The 24,663-nt window shown below is 44.3% G+C and overlaps 1 protein-coding gene across 1 annotated transcript in view; it reads left to right on the top strand.

The window, feature by feature from the left end:
- The first annotated feature begins 453 nt into the window (after positions 1 to 453).
- LOC311232598 (NACHT, LRR and PYD domains-containing protein 1-like) overlaps positions 454 to 24,663 on the top strand; it is a 122,615-nt gene continuing 98,405 nt past the window's right edge. The window contains exons 1-2 of the mRNA XM_084319458.1: positions 454 to 541; positions 9,260 to 9,383. The gene's annotated coding sequence lies outside the window, so the exon portion shown is untranslated. The remainder of the gene's footprint in view (positions 542 to 9,259; positions 9,384 to 24,663) is intronic.

The raw sequence follows: 24,663 nt of genomic DNA, 5'->3' as shown, positions 1-24,663 counted from the left end.
CGAGTGAATCTGGTAGCGCTTTAATATGGCGTGTTCTGTGATTAATGTGATTGACCAGCGTTAATGTGATTGACCAGCGTTGCGACCAGCGTTGCTAATATGAACCAAAGGCTTTAATATGGCGCGTTCTGGCATCTGTGATTAACCGTGTTGAATGGGGGTCTGAACCAAGCGAGGACCTCATGCGCATGCGTGGCGAGCACCTGGGCAAAGGAAAAGGAAATGCGCATTGCTTACCGGCGAATGGGGAAGAATGCGGAAGCGCTCTTGCACTCTTCGGCTGGGATTAATATAGACTCCTCCGGCGATGCAGCTGGACCCTATTGGCACGCAGGGCTCTGCGGCTCTGCAGATATACCCTACTATGGGCAAAGACACAGCTCGTCCCGCCCAATCGCGTTTGCCCAATCAGAGAGCGTCTGCCAGAAATGCGGATAGGTTTAGAAATAACGCGGTTGGCGTCTCCCGACACTGTTGGTCTCAGGAGTAAACTTGTTAACACGTAGACCATCACTCTGAAACAGTCGACGAGAGGGAGAAGGTAAGAAACTCTCATTTTCGTGAACAATGTTTTACAGACTCAACGAATAGGTAAATATATATCATTAAAATTTTTTTTTTTACATTTTCAGAAAACATTGAGCTATACTGAGCTTTATTGAGGTAATGTGTACTGTAATGTGTACTATATGTAGGTTATGGAAGGCTGTAATTGTAACGTAGCTTGCGCGAAGTGCGAAACATTTTACCTTTTAGTTTTGGTTGCACGCAAACTGTCCAGGTTCTGATTTCATATACAAATAAAGAAGTTCGATGAAAAGGAACATTTCTGTTTCCCAAAATATGTTTTAGGATATTCTGGCAGGACTGGCTTAGAGGGGCCAGTGTTTTTTTCTCCCAAATCAGTGTGGGGTGGATTACCTGAAGCCTCAGGTGATCGGGTCACGTTGTTATGCCCAGGGGCAGGGCTCGCTGTGGCTTCACGGATGCGATCTTCTAGAGCAGGGGTGCCTAACCTTTTTTGAACCAAGATCTACTTTTTAATTTAAGTCCCCCATTTTCAATTCATCATAACATATATATATGACACACACAACATACAGATAGACAGTACTACATCTATACATTTATGACATACCAGATTTGCAAATACAGTACTGTTTGTGATTGCTTTGGGTAGGGCGTTCCACATTGATGTGGCATAATTGCAAAACGTTTTAGTCCCTTGTTAGAGACGAATCTGGGTTTAACATGATTTGTGGAGCTCCCTCTGGTGTCGTGGTATTCACTGACCTTTGGGAAGTATTTTGACATGTGCATGGGTACCTTGGTCGTGTAGTGTATCTTGTAGACCAGGCCCATTGCAAGTTGCTGTACTCTGTCGTCTACTCCAAGCCATCCTAGGTTGGCAAAGTGGGCAGGGGTGAGGTGGGTTCTAGGAGTCAGGTCAAGCAGTAGTCTGACCAGTTTGTTTTGTGATATTTGTAATTTGGTTTTTAGTGCCTTTGAGGTTTATTGTTGTTGTTTATTTCTTTATTTCTTTATTTCAGATCCCCATTAGTCACTGCCTCAGCAGCGACTATTCTTCCTGGGGTCTGGATCCAAACATATAAAATTAAACAAGAATAATCAATAAACAACATAAAAACAAAACAAATATCAATAAAACACCAATAAAATATACAAACAATTATAGAACATTAAACCAATTAAAATCAGACATACAACCAAATATGTATGCCAAATTTTCTAATATAGAACAAAAACAAATATCAATAAAACAACAAATATCAATAAAACAACAAAGACAACAAAGACAACAATAACAAATATCAATAAAACAACAAATATCAATAAAACAACAAAGACATCTCAGAGCAAACTAAAATGTGCTCAAAAACAGCACAACATTCCATACACTCATACTCTAATACTCATAACCACTAGACAAACACATTCCAAAACAACACATAACCCAACACAAGAACCCATTCATTAGACACAGATTAGACCTAACCAAAATCAAAATTATTGTTTAAAAGGATCCCCATTAGCTGTCACCTAAGTGGCGAGCTAGTCTTCCTGGGGTCCACACAGAAAGACAACAGAAAACACAAAACATAACAACATGAGATACATATGACAATCACAATTAATAATGATAATCTAAAAACAGTAAAACATTGTAGACATCATTATCAACATCAGAATATTTTGCTCACATATTTAAGTAGTGCATTCTCGGGTGGTATTTGAAAGACACTTTACTATTCAATTTACTTATGTTCAGTGGGCAGTTATTCCAATGATTGATGGCACGGGATAAACAACAGTCCTCTTTAAAGCATTTGATTTTGGACGTGGTAACATAATCTGTCCATCAGCTGACCTAGTAAAATAAGAATGAACCTGACTGCATCTGACAATTTGTTTGTATTTAGAAAACCGGTTGAGATGAAAAGACAGTGTTCCTGAAAAATTTAACTGTGTTGAAAACCAGCCTAATCTCTACCGTTAACCATGAGAGTTGCCGGTGCATTTGGTTTTTAGTGCCTTTGAGGTGCTTTGGTACCATGAGGTGCAAGCATAGTCATAGTACCCTTGAATGAGTGCTCCTGCCAGAGTCTTCTTCAGGCCGTCTGGAATGTTAAGTATCACCACACCTATCCATTGACGGTCGGCCGACCCCAGCCCCCCCACACACACACAGGTACACAGGGAAAAAAATAAAGTAAGGGATAATGTATAGCTACGAGGTCATTGTCGCAAAATAATTGACCGACACAGAGTTTAAAATACCGAGGCGCCTCGGCGAGGTGTTTTAAACGTCAGTGAAGGTCAATTATCTTGCGATGATGACTGAGTATAGCTATACATTATCCCGCTTATTACATGGCTAACTTACTAACAATATACCTAATTCATTTGACAAATCGCAGTTGTTCTGTGGCTCGGTCAGCCCAAATAAAGTTATTATTATTATCGCGGGCAGCCCGGCAGGTGTGTCTGATTGGCTGCACTGAAACAGTGTGTGTCAGTGGGGCTTGATTACTCCAGCTGCGAAAAACAATAATCACCGGTGGTTATCGAAAAATAATTCACCGCTGTCGGGGGCTATTGACCAATCACAAGCAAGCATTTCGGCAAATGTGAAAACGCCATGTAATAAATAAAAATAATGTGTCGACTGGTCTGGGAAGGCACAGCCTACCCGTGCCTTACACACCCGCCGCCTATGACTATATGTGTGTACTGTAATGTGTACTATATGTATGTACTATGTATGTATGTAAATAAAAAATAATTAAAATTAAAAACGAGACGTAAGTCTTCAGGGGTGGGGCCCGACTAGCCGCTTCCGTGACTGCGATGTGCAAGCACTGCTTAAAAGCTCGGGGTGGATGGGCGGCTACGTGGCGTAGTGGGCAAGGTGCTCGCCACGAATGACGGAGACGCTGGGCTTGCCTGTTCGAGCCCAGCGCTCCACATTGCTTTCAGTTTAGCTGGTCGTTCATACTAATACACATTGGCCGTATTAGGGGGTGGGAAACTGATGGGTGGGGATCGGGCGTTGTGGACAGCGACTCCTACAGGTCGGTTGGTGCGCCTGCGCAGTAGAATCAGGAAGTGTCGGGGGCAGCGTGAGCCTCCCACGCGTTACTCCTCGCCACTGAGAGATCGAGCTGCGCAGGTGAAAAGATGCGACTGCTGTTACCTCAAGTACCGGAGGGGACTTGTGCACATTGCAGCCGGCTTGTGGGAGGCAAGAAACAGCGTTCGTGACAGGGGAGGGTTGAATTGGATGATACGAAATTGGGATGGGAGAAAATATAGAAAATGGGAGAAAAAGTGGATAAAAAAAAAAAAAGCTCGGGGTGGGTCCAAAATATATCAGATATACATTTCAAAGGTAGCCAGCGTTCAATTAGGGTTTCAGACACACACACGGCGGGGTTTGAAAGCTCGGCGTTGCTAATAAACATTTTAAATAATTTTTATAAACTGGTCAACACTGCTCAAAACGGCTGTATTTCCGTATTTGGCTGTCTGGCGCGCCTTCATGAGGGGTAGGTAGGGACCGACAAGCCTGTGCTTCTCCCTACTAGCCCTTTTGGACAGTTGGACAATGCTGCAATAGCAGCTGGTAACACTTTGGTGATTTATGGAATGACCGTTGTTATGTGTCCAAACCCCGAAATAAAAAAGAACTGAACTGAACTGAGCTGCTGGGGAACAAACCCGGACGTGGCACGTACCTTTACTTCAAGAGAGCAGTGGCGGCTCGTGAATTCTTCACGGGGGGGGCGGAATTAATTAGTATCCCCCTCTATCTCTCCTTCTCTCTCTCACACACAGCGCGACGTGGAATCGATTCGTTACACAATCAGACCAGTGGCGTAACTTTGTTCCTAGCGGTGGGGGGGACATATTAGGGGGCGTGGTCAGTGACGTCGCAGGGGGGGGGGCGCCCCCCCTTCGGCATTTTTTTTTTCTAATACCAGGTGTGCAATACGCATTTTCCCAGGCGGTGGCGCCTCTTGTAAGAGGTGGTCATCGTGGAGCCAGGGCTTGTCCAGCTGCACGTCCGCTAATTTAATATAATGATACTAGTGAAAAATGTTTAACTCTGTCAAAATAAACGAGCTGCATAGGCATAATAAACTGTAAGCGACATATACATGTTTGCACTGTCTTTTTTCTATTATAAAGTGCCTCTCGAGACTCGGGTGCATAACACATAACAGATCAGTCATTTGATTGTAATGCAGGTGCTCGCATTATAAATCGAATGTATTATTATTATTATAACACATGAACAGATCAGTAGGGTGGGCATTTGATTTGCAATGAGTTTGTATCTTGTTTGCAAATCTTGCAAATGATTATGTCTTGCTGATGGACTCTGTAAACACGCATTTGTCATGTCTTATGAACCACGATTATTTTCAAGAGAAACAAACAGGAAACACACCTCGGCTCGGCTGACGACCCAAGCTATTATTATGCAAAGACTATACTGTAGCGAGTGGGTACTTGGCCCGTGCAGGGCAAGAATGCGACCCCCATCTACTAGAGCCATATGAAATCCGTTTAATTTGTTTCCAAATTCCATTTCATTTTTTTCCAAATTCCGTTTTTTCCGTTTTAATATTTCAGAATTCTGTATTTTGCTTTGTACGCTCATTTTACCATCAGAAATAGTGTCTAATAAGTGGGAATGAATAAATGTCCACAATTTAATAAGATATAACAGTCCATTTAATAGGGCTGTCTTAAATACTTCGAAGCTTCGAAGCTTCGTTCGATGGGCATGGGATTCGAATATGAAAATAAAATTCGAGTATTAAAAAAAATAAATAAAATTATATATTTTTGCAAAATCAACTCTGCCTCTCTTTGTTAACTACAACAAGCAATGCTGTTTGTTATTTAAGATGAGGTCGGACTCGGCACTGACAGATGTGTTCATTGTGCTGATTTTATAAACCCTCCAATGACGGCTTACAATATTTCATGAAAGTGTTTTGTTTGTCTAAGATTTAAAAAGGTTTAAACTTTACAGCACTGACCAAATTGAACAAAGTGCTGTACAAGTCCCACAACATAAAAAAAAAAGTAAAAAAAAAAAAAATTAATTTGATTTTTTTTTTATAGTTGATTCCATTTTTATTACTCAATTCCGCGATTCCGTCCGCGATTCCGTGATCGCGGATTCCATATGGCTCTACCATCTACTGCTCTTTGCATAATAATAGGACAGGTAGTCAGAGACTCAGCTCAGAGACAATCAGCTATTTTCTGTGTGTGGTCCTAGTGCTGGCCGCGCGGTCGCCGCGGTCGTCCGTTTATTATCCATGTATTTGGACGGTAAAACGTGGGGGGTACAATAACTGCATTCTGAAAACATGCCGGGGACACTTTCCGATGTCCCCGGCGTAAGTTACGCCCCTGAATCAGACCTAGTATGTGTAGTATTATATACCAAGAATAACTTCAGTATGAGTACAGGGCTGTACACATATTTTGCATATTGTTAAACGAGCCAAGGCTAGCTATTAAACTATCGATATGAATCGAAAACGTGGGACCCTGATGTAAACAAGACGAAAGTCTTTCTCTGGTCTGCATCCCCTTAACAATTGTATGTATTGAGCCGTACTGTATTGTACCCATTCTGCAATCTGTTAAATAAAGTTTTCATTCAAACATAGACGATATTGAACAAGCCATAATCCACTTATTTTCAATCCAAAAGAAACTCCACTCTCTCTCTGATCAAGTCAATAATGAACACATTTGTATAACTTGTCATTTTAAACAAGTTACCATTCATTGTCTGGTTGATTATGATCCACCCGCGACGAAATTAATGACTTAGTTCAACAAAAACACAGCATAAAGAGAGCGAGAGAGAGAGAGAGAGCGAGAGAGAGAGAGAGAGAGACCGAATTAACTCACTGTTTACGTGGTCGAGGAGGGCTTGATAAAGTGTATAATTATGTCCACTGTTGTCCCCAGACTGTTGATGTATATCCACTCTCTCCAGACTGCATCCAGCAGCTATTAGCTTGTTGTTAGCACAACACAACAGTACTGTGATGAATGAATGAATGAGTCTGTCTTTGCCCATTTCCGCGTCGAACAAACAAAAAACTGACGTCGGCCAATCAGAGAGCGTCTCCGAGAAATGCGGCTACGGAAATTATAGACGCTGCTTGCTTTAGACCGCTTCAAAACGCGCCCGTCTTCCATCATAATACATCATATTTCAACGCACAACGCGTTACGCACTGATTGGCTGCGACGGATACAGCGATGAAACAGTGCACGGCGTGCACGCGCACTCAAAGCGATATTGCGTCTAGCCCGAGAGAAATGCGGCTAGGAGAAATGCGGCTACGGTAACGGAACGTATTCTCTATCAGACAGTAAGTCACTTCCTGTTCAGGAAAACTATTATTTATATTTGATATATTAACGTTATATTGTGCATTGGAAACACAAACATACTTAAAATGAGTAAATATTATTCATTTTAAACATGTTTATATTATTTATAGGGCTATAAAACTAAAAAAAATGTCTTATTCTTCTCTCTTTTAACCAGGGTTAACCAGGGGGGGCGGCGCCCGAGCGCCCCTAGTGGCGAGCCGCCACTGCAAGAGAGACACACTTTTCTGATGGCCTCGCCCAAACCCTAACACTAACTTTAACCACACTGTTACCTTAAACTAACCCTAACCTGTTACCATAAACAAATATGCAGGTACTATTGTGAGTAACATATAGTCACAATACCTCTTCAACCTCCACACCTTGTTAGGACTAGTGCAGTCACCACCCCAATCCCTCCCCTTATGCTACTACATTTCAAGAATCGGAAGGGCCTTGGATTAATCCATCAAAATATTAGAAATCTACCTAAAAACTATTCTAGTTGAACAGACAACCCCAGATATTTTGGTTTTGGGTGACACTTGGCTTGGAGAGAATATTGATAACTCAGATTTGGCTCTTTGTAATTATAATGGACCGTATAGGCAAGGGTGGGGGAGTAGGAATTGATGTCATGTCTAGTCTTCCAGTGACTATTTTAAATGCTGACTCTCTCCCAAAGTGCTTTGAGTTTCTTGCTTTAAAGGTTCAAGGTGGTCTTGATTCTATGACTGTGGTAGGAGTGTACCGTCCTCCATCAGCACATCCAGATACTAAGCTGCTTTAGTGAACATGCTTTCTGAATACTCTGCTGATGAGTTGCTTGTAATGGGCGACCTACATTTGAATTGGCTGAGTGATGTTTCTTTGCAGCTTAAACATTTAATGTGTGGCCTAAACTTAAGCCAATTGATAGTAGCACCAACTAGGCCAAACCTCAAAGATCACTAAGTCCACTCTGATATACCTTATTTTCACTAATAAGGTTGATAAATAATCCTTCTAGAGGTGTTTTTGAGCTAGGTGTAAGGAAGTCAGGGTCTCAAGTGGTGTCAAAGAGGAATTTTTAAAACTTTGATACAGATAGGTTTATTATGGGTGACATAAATGTCATGTCTGAGCCTGAGGCCTTGTACTGAGCCTTGTACTCACGTATAGACTAATTTAATGCTGTAGTAAATAGACACGCTCCATTCAAGAGGGTTCGCATTAAGGACAGAGTCACTCACACCATGGTTTAGCCCTGGGTTCTCTCCAGTGTTTAGGGATAGGAGCTCGGCCTGGTCTTGTGCACTGTCTCTCTTTTAGAAACCGTCTCTTAAACAGTACTGTATATTTGTATATCTTGTATGTCTGAAATGTCTGGATGTAACAGTACTGTATATCTGTATGTCATAAATGTTATGATGAATTGAAAATGGGGGACCCTGATGTAAACAAGACGAAAGTCTTTCTCTGGTCTGCATCCCCTTAACAATTGTGTGTATTGAGCCGTACTGTATTGTACCCATTCTGCAATCTGTTAATACAATTTTCAATCAATCAATAGGCTCTGTTACTCATACTGTGCAAACTTTAAACTCTTGTCTATACTCAATTTATACCTGCCTAGTACTGCTTTCACTGTCTACAACTGCCTTACACTGTAATCATAACTACCTACCTCAAACTATAGTCTACCCATATAACTCTGTATGATAGCATGTAGAATAATGCTGTATGTACTGCATATATATATATATATATATATATATATATATATAACTGAATATACCTGCTATATATATACCTTTCTATATACAGTACCTACTTATACACCTGCATATAACCTATAACTCTGTATGATAGAATGCACAATAATGCTGTGTATACCGCATATATATATTATATATATTTATACTTACCATATGTATATATTTACTGTCTGTACATACGCATATATAATATTTTTTACATATCTGTAGATACTATCTATCTGTACATATCTCTTACCCACTCTTACTAGTTGTGCTGCTCATCCGTATGACTTACTACCATAGTGTCTTTGTACCTGTATCACTGTACATATTAATACTACTGTACAACTCTGTACATACTTCTGATTAGCACTATTACTACCTGTAAGTAGTACTAATTTATATATTTTATACCCAGTTTAAGTTTTGGATGCCAAACTTATTTTCGTTGTACTGTACTTGTGCTGTATGATTACAATACATTTGAATCTGATCTAATATAATACTAGGTTCCTGCAGTAAGTGTAATATAACAGAGGTTGCAGTTAGATTAAGTTTGCTCTGTCCCCCCCCCCTCCCCTCACCAGCTCCACGTCACGCGGAAGTTCAGTGGTCAAAGGTTGCTGTCTTTCGACACTGTTGGTCTCAGGACTGGAGTAAACTTGTCAACATGTAGACCGTCACTCTGAAACAGTCGACGAGAGGGAGAAGGTAAGAAACTCTCATTTTCGTGAACAATATGTTTTACAGACTCAACGAATAAGTAGATATATATCTTTTTGAATTTCTTTTACATTTTCAGAAAACATTGAGCTATACTGAGCTATATTGAGGTAATGTGTACTGTAATGTGTACTATATGTGTGTACTGTAATGTGTACTATATGTATGTACTATGTATGTATGTAAATCCGTTGTTATGTGTCCAAAGCCAGAAATAAAAAATAACTGAACTGAACTGAACTGAGCTGCTGGGGAACAAACCCGGACGCGGCACGTACCTTTACTTCAAGAGAGACACACTTTTCTGATGGCCTCGCCCAAACCCTAACACTAACCTTAACCACACTGTTACCTTAAACTAACCCTAATCTGTTACCATAAACAAATATGCAGGTACTATAATAATAATAATAATAATAATAATAATAATGCAGGATCTGTTGCAGAGGTTGCTATTGTGAGTAACATATAGTCACAATACCTCTTCAACCTCCACACCTTGTTAGGACTAGTGCAGTCACCACCCCAACCCTCCCCTTATGCTACTACATTTCAAGAATCGGAAGGGCCTTGGATTAATCCATCTAAATATTAGACATCTACCTAAAAACTATTCTAGTTGAACAGACAACCCCAGATATTTTGGTTTTGGGTGAAACTTGGCTTGGAGAGAATATTGATAACTCAGATTTGGCTCTTTGTAATTATAATGGACCGTATAGGTATAGGCAAGGGTGGGGGAGTAGGAATTGATGTCATGTCTAGTCTTCCAGTGACAATTTTAAATGCTGTCTCTCTCCCAAAGTGCTTTGAGTTTCTTGCTTTAAAGGTTCAACGTGGTCTTGATTCTATGACTGTGGTAGGAGTGTACCGTCCTCCATCAGCACATCCAGATACTAAGCTGCTTTAGTGAACATGCTTTCTGAATACTCTGCTGATGAGTTGCTTGTAATGGGCGACCTACATTTGAATTGGCTGAGTGATGTTTCTTTGCAGCTTAAACATTTAATGTGTGGCCTAAACTTAAGCCAATTGATAGTAGCACCAACTAGGCCAAACCTCAAAGATCACTAAGTCCACTCTGATATACCTTATTTTCACTAATAAGGTTGATAAATATCCTTCTAGAGGTGTTTTTGAGCTAGGTGTAAGGAAGTCAGGGTCTCAAGTGGTGTCAAAGAGGAATTTTTTAAAACTTTGATACAGAGAGGTTTATGGGTGACATAAATGTCATGTCTGAGCCTGAGGTTCAGGTAGTCTTGTACTCACGTATAGACTAATTTAATGCTGTAGTAAATAGACACGCTCCATTCAAGAGGGTTCGCATTAAGGACAGAGTCACACCATGGTTCAGCCCTGGGTTCTCTCCATTGTTTAGGGATAGGAATGAATGAATGAATGAAAACTTTATTTAACAGATTGCAGAATGGGTACAATACAGTACGTGTAACTGAGGGGTACAATTCCCTGACTGTATTACTAGATATGATACTTACTACCACTACCTTTGTACTTAATATTCGGCCACCCAGTACACGGCATAAATATATTATCATGAACACTCTCACGTAGATGAAACGGATCCAACACAAATGTACGAATTAGAAACAGGTCTTTATTTCCTACACAGCGATGGTGTGTAGAATAAGCACTTAATCACTTAATTACATTTATGAATTGAAATAGTATGCACTTTTATGGCAAGGAGTATTCGTCGGTATATCAATAGATAATGTCCAATCTCTGAAGGCGCAGGTGGTAAATATACGACCTGGAATAGTTAAGGAATAACAGCAATGATACTTTAATGATTATAGGCTGGATACACTAGAGGGGGTTAATCCGGTCGCTTGTAAGCCGACAGGAGTAGGAGGGGGGGGGGGTAGAATCCAGCTGCCTCGTCCGGCCAAGGGTATCCCAGGTGAACCCACTGTAGTGCCGTTCAATGCGCCGGCGATCCTTGGACCACAGATGAAAGCAGGTGGACTCTTTGTGGGCCGGCTCTCTCCGGTCCACGGGGGAGAGATGTGGAGAGACCTCGTCTTGCAGAGCGTCTCCTCACCTTGCGTCCTCTCCAGGGGGGGGGGTTCCAACACACGGTAGTGTCGGGGGTCTTTATCCATAGAATAATCAAAGTATCCAAAGCATAATCCGTGCCTGGGAAGGCGGGCTGTCGTCGGTAGAATAATCCGGTATACAGGTCCACTCGCTCGTCGGCTCTGGGGCTCCTCGGGTGCAGCTTCACATAGGGTCAACCACCCTGGGTAAGCAGCCAGTTCTCTGCCCGAAACGATGGGGTACTGACTACGGTAGTATTCTCACCGCACGAAGCACTATATATTAACAGACTATTATTAGCTTAATAGACTACGTCCAACTCGACGATATAGTGCCAAATATGACTATTCAAATATTAATATACACGATGTCTCAATACCGATGGTAGGCCGAACTTGGCCTTACTCCCACACGTGGCATCGCGGGGAGGCTTTACGTCTGTGACTCTATTGGAGGGTAAGAAACTGGACTGAAAAGAAAGTCCTACTTTAGTAGCGCAGTATATATACGCACTATGAACAAATAGTCCCATTAGTGGTAGCCAAATTCCTACGCGGAACTAGGACTTGTTCGTACATGTCGAGCGGTACGTTTGAACTGGGTCTGAGGGGTATGGCAGCCTGGCACCAAGGTCTCGACCAATAGTAGAATGGAGACTATTATGGGATGTTCAGTAGGCTAGAATGGATATTCAATGCATATTGTACAAGGAATATACAAGGGATATCAGGGAATATTAGAGAATATACAAATACAATTAAATATATATATATAAATAAATATATATATTCGGTTTAATCTGGCCCTTCACAACAGCCACCCCCTGAATAGGTCCCAGACCTAATCAGTTAAACGGAGACAGATTAATCGCGTTGTCTATTTACACATAAGGGTTTGCTGTAGGGGTCAGTCAACTTCACAAAGTCATAGGGTTGTAGGGTCATGGTCATCATCGATTGTGTCTGGGAGTCGAGGCAGTTCTATGAGCCTTGCCACGGGACGGGTGTAAGTGCGACCCTGGACGAGCACTTCAGCTGCTCGGACCTTGCCGTCGGCACCGGTGATCACTTTGCTTACGCGGCCGGCCGGCCACATAGCTCTGGGCAGTGATTGATCGATAATCATGACGACTGTTCCTTCTGTCAAATTGTCTCTCTCCTTTACCCACTTCTGGCGGGTCTGTAGAGACGGTAGGTAGTGCAGTAGGAAACTGTTCCAAAACTTGTCGGCTAATACTTGGCTGTACCTCCACATTCGTCGGCCGTTCGCTTCTTCAGGCCGGTACATTGTCTGGGGTAATGTGGGATCTAGCCGCGCCATCAGGAGTGTGTTGGGGGTAACTGGGTCGATATCCGCCACATCACTGGAGACATATCCGAGGGGCTTCGAGTTAAGTACTCCCTCAATCTCCGTGAGGACTGTCATTAGGACTTCTTCCGCCTCAGTCTGGGCCCCAAGTACTGCGTACAGGGCTGTCTTTATGGAGCGCACTTCTCGTTCCCAAGTGCCACCGAAGTGGGGTGCGTTTGGGGGGTTGAATTGGAAATCAACCTGTGCTGGAGCGAGGTGGGTCTTAAGTTCTGGGCCCATAGCTTGGAAGCTCTCTCTCAGCTCTCTTTCGCCGCCTTTAAAGTTTGTCCCATGATCGGACAATAGGGTAGACGGTCTTCCCTTCCGTGATATGAATCTACGGAAGGCCATAAGGAATGAGTCTGTGCTCATGGTCGGGAGAAGCTCGATGTGTATCGCTCTGGTGGTCATGCATTTGAATATAATACCCCACCGCTTCTCGTTTCCTCTTCCTTTCTTTATGTGCAGCTGGCCAAAGCAGTCCATACCCGTTGAGTGGAATGGCTTGTCACCGATTCGGAGGCGACATGGAGGAAGGTCAGCCATCCTTGGTATGCTGGGCTGCGCGCGCCACTTGCGGCAGTCTAGACATGTTCGTTGGAAGCGTCGTACCGCCTCTCTTCCTTGTAGGATCCAGTAACGACGTCTGATTTCCGCGAAGACTCTTTCTGCTCCTGCGTGATGTACATCCTCATCGTATTTCTTTATAATCAGCTCTGTGACCTTGTGTCGGCTGTTCGATACGATCGGGTATTTAATGTCATCCGGTAGATTGGGGGCTCTGCGTAGGCGACCACCCACTCTGATGAGGGTGTGAGCGTCGCTCTCGGGGGCCAGGTGAATTAATCTGCTGTCGGATGGGACGGGCTTTCCTCCCTGTAGACAGGCCAATTCATCGGGGAACGAGTCTCTCTGGGCTCGCTGCAGTAGAAGCAATTCTGCTTCCTCGTAGTTAGCTGCTGACATATCAGCGGGGGACTTGCACTCCGGGTGGTACCGCAGGAATGTTCTTTGTTGTGCACTCTCTATGGACGTGCAATCGTTTATGTTAGGGTCGGTGGAGGCTACGGTGCTCAATCCACAGAACACAGACTTCTTAATTTCCACCTCCTCTGGACTTGCTTCCCTCGGGATAGGCATGGGCCACTGTCCTTCCGGGAGTCTTAGGAATGCGGGGCCGTCACTGTAGACATTGCGACGGGTGAGGTCATCCAGGGGCATCCCCCGGGTGATGACGTCAGCTGGGTTCTGTTTTGTATCAACGTAGCGCCACTCTGTTTCTCCGGTTAACTCTTCGGTAGTGATGCACCGATGTGAAAATTGTGGCCGATACCGATAACCGATATTAATATTGCTGTTCTGGCCGATACCGATATTTACCGATGTCGATATCTCTGTATAGAAAACACTTTTTTATGATAATCAAATAAAGAGCAATTTTCCAAAACGCATAATTTTTTTACTTTTGTACCTTATTTTCAGAAATGACTGATATTTTGAAACTATTTAAGGCCAAAACATGTAAAAAGGGAAAAAAAAGATTAAAAAAAAAAAAAAAAAAAAAACATTTTTTTTTTTTTTTTTCTTTTTAATATCGGCCCTATCTTGATATCGGTCCGATACCGATGTGTAAAAAAACGGCCATATCGGCCGATATTATATCGGCGGCCGATATATCGTGCATCACTACTCTTCGGTTAAGTCTTGAATCTCGGTGACTCTGACTCCCACGAAGACTTTGTACTTGCATGAGTCCGATTTGATCCAGGCGAGTACCGTCGTGGAATCTGACCACAGGATTGTTCTAGACACCGGTATGGTGAGCTCACGTTGGATGAGCGTGGCTAGGTGCGCTCCGGCTAGGGCTGCGCAGAGCTCTAGACGTGGGATAGATTGTTGCTTGCGTGGGGCTATTCTCGAGCGGGCGAGGACAAATGCTGTGTAGATCTCTCCCCCCTGGTCTTGGGCCCGCAAGTAGGCTACTGATCCGTATGCGACCTCTGAGGCGTCACTGAAGACGTGTAAGTCCATTTTACATGTCTCTGGCCTCACCGTGGGTGGGAAGTAGCTTCGGCGCATATTAACGCCTGGGAGTGAGTGGAGCTCCATCTCCCACTCTCTCCAGGTGGATGCAAGGTGTGCGGGAATGGGGTCGTCCCAGCCCTGGTCCTTGTCCCACAATGCTCGTACAATCATTTTTGCCCTGGTGGTGTACGGTAGAATACATCCTAGCGGGTCATATTGTCGGGCGAGTGTTGTGTACACACTCCGTCTGGTGGTCGGCGCCGCCGCCGGCCTTTCCTGCTCCGTAGTCAGGGGCTTGTGTCTGTAGTGAAGCGAATCTGTTTTGAATCGCCACACCAATCCCAGGGTCATCTCCTGGGCTTCTCCCGGGATTGTAGCCATCCAGGTCTCGCTGCTGGCTGCCTTGTCCTCGGAGGAGAGGCTGCGCAGTACTTGCGGATCGCTGCTGGCCCACTGCCTGAGATCAAAGCCGCCTTTGATCAATGAGGCGCGGAGTTTAATCAGGAGAGCCTCGGCTTCTTCCTGGGTTGAAAGGCTTTGTAGACAGTTGTCTACGTAGAAGCTGTTCTTTACGCTGTGTCGGACCTCTTCGTCCGCTGCTGGGTCCTCTGCTACATGTTTCTGTAGTGCAAATGTCGCACAGCAGGGGCTGCACGTCGTTCCGAAGGGGAGGACTTCCCATTGGTAGATGGCTGGGTGCTCATCTCCTGGCTTCTCTCTCCATAGGAACCGTAACAGGGGCTTGTCCGCCTCTACTAATCTCACCTGCAGGAACATTCCTTTAATGTCCCCGCTGATGGCCACCTTTTCCTGGCGGAAGCGGAGTAGAACGCCGAGTAGGGAGGGGCCGAGTGTGGGACCGGGCAGTAACTCTTTATTCAGATTTTGGGATCCGATCTGGTAGCTGCAGTTAAATACTATGCGGTCTTTACCGTTGTGATGGACCTTGTGGTGGGGCACGTACCACGATTCAGTGGTCTGGTCAGCCTCTTTAATGTCCATCTTTGTGACGTGTCCCGCTGTGATGAGCTTCTCAATCTCAGCGCGGTATACGCTCTCTTGGGCGGGGTTCTTGGCTAAGCGCCGCTCCGTGTTCAGCAGGTACCGTTCTATGGCGTCTGTCTTGGCGTGGAAAGTAGGCATTCCTTCTCGCCGCAGGAGTGGCGTGGCGTATCTCAACACGCCGTTGACCGGGACTCTCTTGGTCCCTGTCTCGAGGAGGTGAATGGCGTAAATGTCATCTTTAGAGCGAATGTCTTTCTTTCCATTCTTAAAGGGCATTTGTTCCAAGCTCCATAGCCGCTCTACGTGTTGCAGGAGTGCGGTTTCTCCCTCTGTGACTCGGGAGTGGAGACATCTAGTGGCTGTACTTCGGTTGAGAGATTTGGCGAGCGGGCCTTGGAGAGTCCATCCCAAACGGGTCTCGACTGCTGCAGGACAGCCTCGGGGTCCGGTATGAACCCGGTCTATCGGGACAATGAGGTCTGCATGGTCGGAGCCTATCAACAGGGTCGGCATAGCATTGTCTATGAGCGGGATCGGTAACTTGCGCAGATGTGCATATTTCTCCATCAGCTTGGCGACGGGGTATGTGTACCGCGACAGTCCTATTTCTTGGCTGGTGAAAGCGTCTGCAATCTGGTACCGTCGCTCAGGCTGGCCGCTTGCTGCGATAGAGAATGAGACATTCTCGCCCTTTATCGTCTTCAAATCTCGTCTTATTGTCCGAATTGTCATTTGGGTTTCGCTTCCCCGCAGCCCTAGCTGGGCCGCAGCGGAGGCGAGCAGCAGGGTCTTCTCTGACCCGTCATCGAGGACGGCGTAAGTGTCCAGGACTTTATTCTGGTAGCTTAGTGTCACACGCACTACTTTTAGGAGTACTCGGGCTCCACTGCTGCTGGCGGGATCGATGTACATGACGCTCGCTTTGCGGCTGGATGGTGCAGGTGAAGGGCGCCGTCTGTTACTGTCGTGAAGTATGTCCAGATGGGCTCCATCGCACTTGGTGCACCTTTTCTTTAAGCGGCATTCGGCTGCCATGTGTGAGCGCGCACAGCGAAAACAGCGCTTGTTGGACTTTATCCATTGACCTGCTTCCTCCGCGTTCAGCTTGGGGAAGGAGTCACATTGCGCTAGCCAGTGTTCTTTCTCACAGTAGGGGCACACTATCTTCCACTTCTCCGTTCTGGAGGGGGTACTGTGGCTCCTGCTGCTCGGTACTGACTCCGATTGGTGCATCACAGTCACCGATCTTCTTCCATCATTTAGTCGTCTGGTTCCTTCTCTGGAGCCAGGGGTGCTCCGTCCGAATGTATCTAGCCGTAGGCTGCTGACTTCTCTCGCCAGGAAGTCTGCTAGATCGAGGAGGTTCGGTTCGGGGCCATTCGGGTCTCTGTGGTCCCTCTGCCGCCTAAAGCGCTCCTGACGAGCGGGCGGCAGCTTCTCCAGGATCCTTTCCACATTTGAGTTGGCGTAAAGTTCATACTTCCCCTTCTCTCTTTGCGCTCCCAACATCCCTACCAGGGACTGCACTCTGATGGACAGGTCGTCCAGTGCTCGATTGTCTATTGCTGGGGGTAAGCGGTCGATGTGTCGGATCTCCTGGATCACGTAATCCCATATGCGCCCATACCTCTGGTCCAATGCTACCAGCGCTGCTGTGTATGGGGTGGTGGAAGTCGCGTAGGCGAGCGCTATATTATGTGCGCGGGGCACCTTTAAGTGCTGCAGTAGGATGGCGTATTTGTGGCGTTCATCCAATACATCCACCAACATGGTCTCCAGACACATGCGGAGTTCTGTATACTGGGCCCGGTTCTCTTGGGTGAAGTCGGGTACCATAGGCGTGCCAATGTATGACGCTGACTGTGGATACATCGGCGAGCGTTGGGGGAGAGGCCTCCTAGGCGAGTCTCCTCCCGCTCCTTGGTATGGGCTGGTACCGGCAGTGTACCATGGCCCGCTTGTCCAGGTGCTGTTCCTCGGTGCGGGTCGTGCGTCGTGCTCACCCGTGTATAGAGTCGGGGGTCTGTAGCGCAGCTCCGCGGGAGTATAGCCTGGGCTGTACCGGACCTCCTGGTCCGGTAGAGTACTGTGCTGTCTTCGGGCGCGGTTCTCCTCCTCTTCCTCTTCGTCTTCAGTTAGGTCATCCAGTGCTTGTAGTCTCTGGTTTAGCCTCTCCACAGGATATGCTGCTCCTTCCCGGTTGCTAGGTCTCGCTTGGACCGGTGGGGGGAGGTGGTCTGTGGGGGGTATAGACCTCGTCTGTTGGTCAAGTTCAGGGTTGTTTACTCGGCTAGGGGATGCCGCCCTGGAGGTGTGTCTAGACGAGTTCCTGGAGCCTCTGGCGGAGGGAGAGGGTGTTGTCCGTCTGATCAGCTGTTCTATTAGTTGCGCTTGCTGTCTGTCGCGCTCTGCGTCCCGTAGAGCACCAGCAGCTGCTCGCTGGCTGTCTGCTCGGTCTCGGGCCACATTCTCTTCCATCTGAATGCGTCTTATTTCCAGGCGTATGTGCTCTTCTTCGCTCCGTTGCTGTAGCTGCAATCGATCGCGTTCACCCTGGAGTCTATCGCGTTCAGTAGAGGCTTTCAGGCTGACGAGGAATGCCTGCTGTAGGGTCCTCTCTGCCTCGCTGGGAGAAGGCGGTTGTATAGGGGAGCCTTCCCTCGGGGTACTCCTTGCGGAGCCTTGGAGCTCTATCTCCACGGTGCTCTCCCCGTCTTCTTCCGTGCCGAGTTCTCTCTCGGTAGCGTTGTATTCCTCCCGGGACTCATCGGGGACTACTTCTTCAGTACTGGCGGGGTGTGAAGTCATGTCTGGTTCCCACTGGTCCCCACCGTGAACTTGGTCAGTTACATTAGAGCCCGTAGGGGCCTCTATGGTCGGGGTAGTCTGGGCGTTGGGGTTAGACATACTTTTACTTTCTAGTTTTACCGCGTTTACTGTTAGTAGAAGACTAGGTTGTTGACTGACAGCGTAAGCCTCTAAGTACTGAGGGAGCCGTCGTTCGCGCTGCGGGCGTTGGTTAGGAGGATCGTTTCGTGGAGTGTTCATCATAGGCCATTTCAATATTAATAACACTATATTAATATTACACTAATTACCCTCCGGCTCGAAGGACCAATTGTAACTGAGGGGTACAATTCCCTGACTGTATTACTAGATATGATACTTACTACCACTACCTTTGTACTTAATATTCGGCCACCCAGTACACGGCATAAATATATTATCATGAACACTCTCACGTAGATGAAACGGATCCAACACAAATGTACGAATTAGAAACAGGTCTTTATTTCCTACACAGCGATGGTGTGTAGAATAAGCACTTAATCACTTAATATATATAAATAAATATATATATTCGGTTTAATCTGGCCCTTCACAACAGTACGGCTCAATACACACAATTGTTAAGGGGATGCAGACCTGAGAAAGACGTTTGTCTTGTTTACATCAGGGTCTTGCGCTCGGCGCTCTGGTGACTCAACACTGGCTTGCCTTTCATCTCACTATATGTCTTGTGTGTATGTATGTGATAAATAAACCTCTTGAATCCTTTCGTCAGATTAGGAACAAGTGTACGAATGCTGTAAGAAAAGCAAAAACAGACTATTACCTTATTCTAGTTACAAATGCATATTCTAATCCTGCAACAATTTGGAATGCAGTAAATGTAAACAAAAACAAATCCTCCAATTCCCTTCCCACCCATATTTAATTCAACAACCGTGAGATCTCTGATAAGAATGCCATCTGTCAGTTATTTAACCAGCATTTTGCTGAGGCGGGACTTCTCTTCGACAGACATATAACTGGGTCTCTTTCAGCTGCTGCAACTGATAGTCGGGGTCAAATGTCTCCTCGTTGAAATGTTTCTCTCATCCCATTTACACTCGATGAGGTTTATCACGCAGTAGTAGCATTAGACAACTGGTGAAGATGACTGTCGTATTTAAGCTTTAGAGAATAATCATTCGGGACGAGGAGATTACGTGAACTTATTTATTGCAACGTGAGCAACATGAGTGTGTGACTCTATCCGAGGCTAGCAGCCAACTGGTCCTCAGGGCCCCGTGTGCAGGTACTGATAACAGAAAGGTGCGCCTGGCGCGCCTGTCATAAATGACATATTCAAGGCATGAATATTACATCCTCCTTCTTTTAAAGAAAACTTTATGAGCTATAAACAGAGACTGAGAGTAAAGAGAGATTATGCATTACTCTGTAAGACATTCTTTGTAAACATTAATCATGTGTGTTAACACTGTGTCAGGGCCAGGCAATGTAAACAGGTAAGCATTAATATGTTAGACATAAAAAAATATATTCTTGTATCAAAGGTATTACAGTTCGTACCGTGTGCACTCTTATTATGGAACAGCCTGCTTGGATATTAGAACAATTCAACAGTGAATAAGGTATGTAATCAAAGCTTAAAGTATACTCTGTCTCACAGTTCTTACCGTATGCAACTCTTATTCACAGAACAACCTGCTAAATATTGGAACATATTCAACAAAGTAAACAGGCTAGCAGCCATCAGGACCCTGTGTGCAGGTACTCATAACAGAAAGGTGTGCCTATAATCATTCTCGTTATAGGAGAATTTGTGACATGGAAGACAGATTTATTGCTCAAGCAGAAGTCCTCCGTGGTAGTTTTCAGGACAGAGGCTATAGTGATGATTGACACTTAAAGCCCTGAACAAAACCAAACAGATCGATAGAGCCTCGTTGTTTACCCCCAAAAAGAAAAATGAAAACTCGGACAAAGTATCTTTTGTTTCTACTTATAGTCCCATCACGAGAGACATACGTAGCATTGTCAATAAATATTGGCATATTCTTCAGTCGGATCCCCTTACAGGGGCAGCGTTTCAACATTCGCCTAATTATCTTTATAAAAGACAAGCGAATCTTTCTAATCTTCTAGTCAAAACAGATTTTCCCATAAGGAAACCCACTCATTTTATGTCCAACATCCCAGATGGTAATTTCCCCTGTCAAGCCTGTGTACAATGTCAAGGCATGATCAAAGATAAATTCTACACACACCCAATAACGGGCAAACGTATACCCGTTAAAGGACGTATTACGTGTAATTCCTCAAATCTGGTGTATCTGCTGAAATGTCAGTGTAATTTTTCTTATGTGGGTAAAACAACTAGAGCCTTTAAATCGAGAATCAGTGAACACAAATGTTCAGTTAGAAATTCAGATGTCAAGTCTTCGGTAGCTAGACATTTTTCTAAATGCAAACATGCCGTTAATGATCTCAAATACATGGGACTCGAGTTAGTCCACAGGCCCTCTAGAGGGGGAGACAGGCGCAAGTTATTATTGCAATGTGAATGTTATTATATTAATTTGTTCAATTGCATTGAACCAAGGGGAATGAATGAAGAGAACGTGTTAACCTGTTTCCTTTAAGTGCCTTTCACCATCATTATTATTTTTTCATGATTAATTATGATTGTTTTTATGTATGAGGTATGGTTTTCCAAGGTTGCTCATATGGAAATTTTGTTTTGTAAATACGGTAAGGGACTTATCTATTTAGCCCTAGAAACTAGGGGCAAGATGTATTTTGTTTCTCGTAATTTTGTAATTTTGGTATATATGGTATATATGTATTTTTTGTATTTAGGAATAGACTTTATATTTAAAGGTCCTTCCTAGGGTCAAAGTTGACCAGCAATCCCAGGCACACCTGTGTTTTGATGTCATTTCCTGCTTACCCTGGTATATAACCACCATTTTGTCATATTGAACACTGCTAGCCAAACACTGACGAAGGAACAAATCAGTTCTGAAACATGTATGTTTCAGGCTGCCATCAAAACTTTTGAATCTGAGAGTGCTGGTCCGGCTTCCTGCTTTCTTCAAGGTGATAGTAGTGTTGCAATAGAACAGGTGAACAGTTGATAGGCATGCACTCATATGTAGTGAAACACAGATAAGTGCATGCGATACCAACTGAACATTTTGAAAGATTAAAGATAGAGCTGATATCGATAGCAACTGAACATTTCGAAAGATTAAAGATGGAGCTGATGGCAGATCTATTTGAGGCGAAGGGGCGGCGCAGTTGGGTCGCATCCTCCCGGTCTTCATCAAGGGACGTCCAACACTCCGGTCATCACTCCGAGACGGCCACAGGGAGACAGGGAGATGGGAAGAAGAGAAAATAAAAACATAAAAACAAACCACTGGGTGATGACAACCTGCCTCAGACTCTATTGTTCCACCGCTTGGCCACATCCTAACAATGGTCAATAACAAATAAATATACAGTGATATAAACAGTTACCATCCAACAATCTAAATATACCGTGATATACATTTTATATCCATACCCCCCCCCCCCGTATTGTATCACTTCAAGTTTCAAGTTTCTTTAATAGTTGTCATACAGAAGTACAGAATACTTTTATATAGTGCTGTCAGGCGATTAAAAAAATTAATCTAATTAATTACAGGATTTGTAATTAATGAATTAATCTAATTAATCGCATTTTAATCGCATAACCATTTTATGCCTGATATTCTATATTCTATAATCATATTTCAAATTGCATGTGTCCAGATGGCAGAATTCAGTACTGTATCTACAAAACCTTCTGTTTAATCATCTTCCATCTATTAATTTGCTTAGATTTGTCAGGTCTGGTCAATTTGAGCATGGTGTTATTCACAGTCAAAGATAAAAAAAAAATGTATTGATATTCTCATTTGGTTCATTACAATTGACTCAAAATAAGATTTTCATTCAATCAATCACCGTGCAGATTGATTGATTGAATGAAAATGTTATTAACAGATTGCAGAATCGGTACAATACAGTACGGCTCAATACACACAATTGTTAAGGGAATGCAGACCAGAGAAAGACTTTCGTCTTGTTTACATCAGGGTCCCCCATTTTCAATTCATAATGAATTGTAAGTAAGGGTGCAACTTGCACCGTGCAATCCATTCTTTGTGGATCTAGCCCACAGTATTTCTGACACTGGGAATACATTCCCTGAGATTCATAGATGTCACTAGAATCAGATACCAAGAACATGCAAATGGTCCATATTAAAGAGAAAAGTCTGTAAATGTGTATTCTACATTCTCATGGAATGAATGAGATACAAAAAAAAAAGTAATTTTTTTTTTTTTGTAATTAATTTTGAGTTAATTTTCATAACGCGATAATTTGCTGTGTAATTAATTAATCTAATTAACGCGATAAACTGACAGCCCTACTTTTATACAAAATGCTTCTTACTGTTACGCTCCAGAGACTGTGTTAGACAAGATAAGTATGAAATAAAATAGTATAGCATGTAAAATAGAAGTAAAAATAGAGGTCACAGTGTTCATTATAGACATATGTACAATGTTCGATGCAGAATAGAAGTAACTGAGTTACCATACAATATACTATGCAATGTACTAATATACAATACTATATAGTGCAGAGCAGAAATGGGATGAGGTACAATTTAGGTACAATTTACAGTAAGGTGTACGAGTTGTAGTGCAAATCCTTTACCAATAAATATAAAGTGTAAAGTGTGTTTAGGTGTTCTAAAGTGTGTAAAGTGGGTGCTGCAGTGAGTTGTTTGTTTAAAGTGAGTGTGTGCGTGTGTGTGCTGTGTGCATTTGATGGTTGTTGCATAGTGTTTATTGTTCGTTGAGCAGCCTGATGGCCTGGGGATAGAAGCTTCTTCTGAGTCTTTCTGTGCTCGCCTTAAGACTCCGGTATCGCTTGCCTGACCGCAGCAGTTCAAAGAGGCAGTTGTTCGGGTGGCTGGAGTCCTTGATGATTCTCTTAGCCTTCGCCCTGCATTGCTTGTTGTAAATGTTCTGGAGGGTGGGAAGCCCCCCTCCAATTGTGCGTTCGGCTGATCGTGTCACTCTTTGTAGTCTGCTACGGTCTTGTGCAGTGCTATTCCCAAACCAGGAGGTGATGTTGCCAGTCAGGATGCTCTCGATTGTACATGAGTAGAAGTTCCTAAGGATCTTCTGACTGACTTGGAACTTCCTTAGGCGCCTGAGGAAGTAGAGGCGTTGTCGTGCCTTCTTCACAACACTGTCAATGTGTGTGGTCCATGTCAAGTCCTCGGATATGTGGGCTCTGAGGTACTTGAAACTGTTCACTCTCTCAACCGGTGCCCCGTCGATGCTGAGGGGGCTGTAGTCCTTGACCCCCGACCTCCTGAAGTCCACAATCATCTCTTTTGTTTTGCTGACGTTCAGGGAGAGGCAGTTCTCCTGACACCACTGTGACAGATTCTCTACCTCTTCCAGGTAGGCCCTCTCGTCGTTGGCAGAGATCAGGCCCACCACTACTGTGTCATCAGCAAATTTGATGATTGTGTTGTTGTTCCGCTGTGCCACGCAGTCATGTGTGTACAGGGAGTAGAGGAGGGGGCTCAGAACACAGCCCTGGGGGGCCCCTATGTTGAGCGTGATGGATGAGGAGGTGCAGTTGCCTGCTCTTACCACCTGGGGTCTGCCCGTCAGGAAGTCCAAGACCCACTGGCAGAGGTCATAGTTCAAGCCCAGGTCCCTGAGCTTGGCTATGAGTTTGGAGGGGACTATGGTATTGAATGCTGAGCTGTAGTCAATGAACAGCATTCTCACATAGTTCCCCTGCCTCTTGTCCAGGTGTGATGCTGCTGTGTGCAGCACATGGGCTATGGCATCCTCCGTGGATCTGTTAGGGCGGTATCAGGGCTCTACAGTGTGAGAGATTTGGGGTGTGTTGTGAAGGGCCAGATTAAACCGAATATATATATTTATTTATATATATATTTAATTGTATTTGTATATTCTCTAAT

Source organism: Notolepis coatsorum (assembly GCF_963971535.1).
Source record: "Notolepis coatsorum genome assembly, chromosome: 7".
NCBI lineage: Eukaryota > Metazoa > Chordata > Actinopteri > Aulopiformes > Paralepididae > Notolepis > Notolepis coatsorum.
Note: the sequence above shows the minus strand (reverse complement) of the source record. Positions and strands in the feature narration are given on the sequence as shown.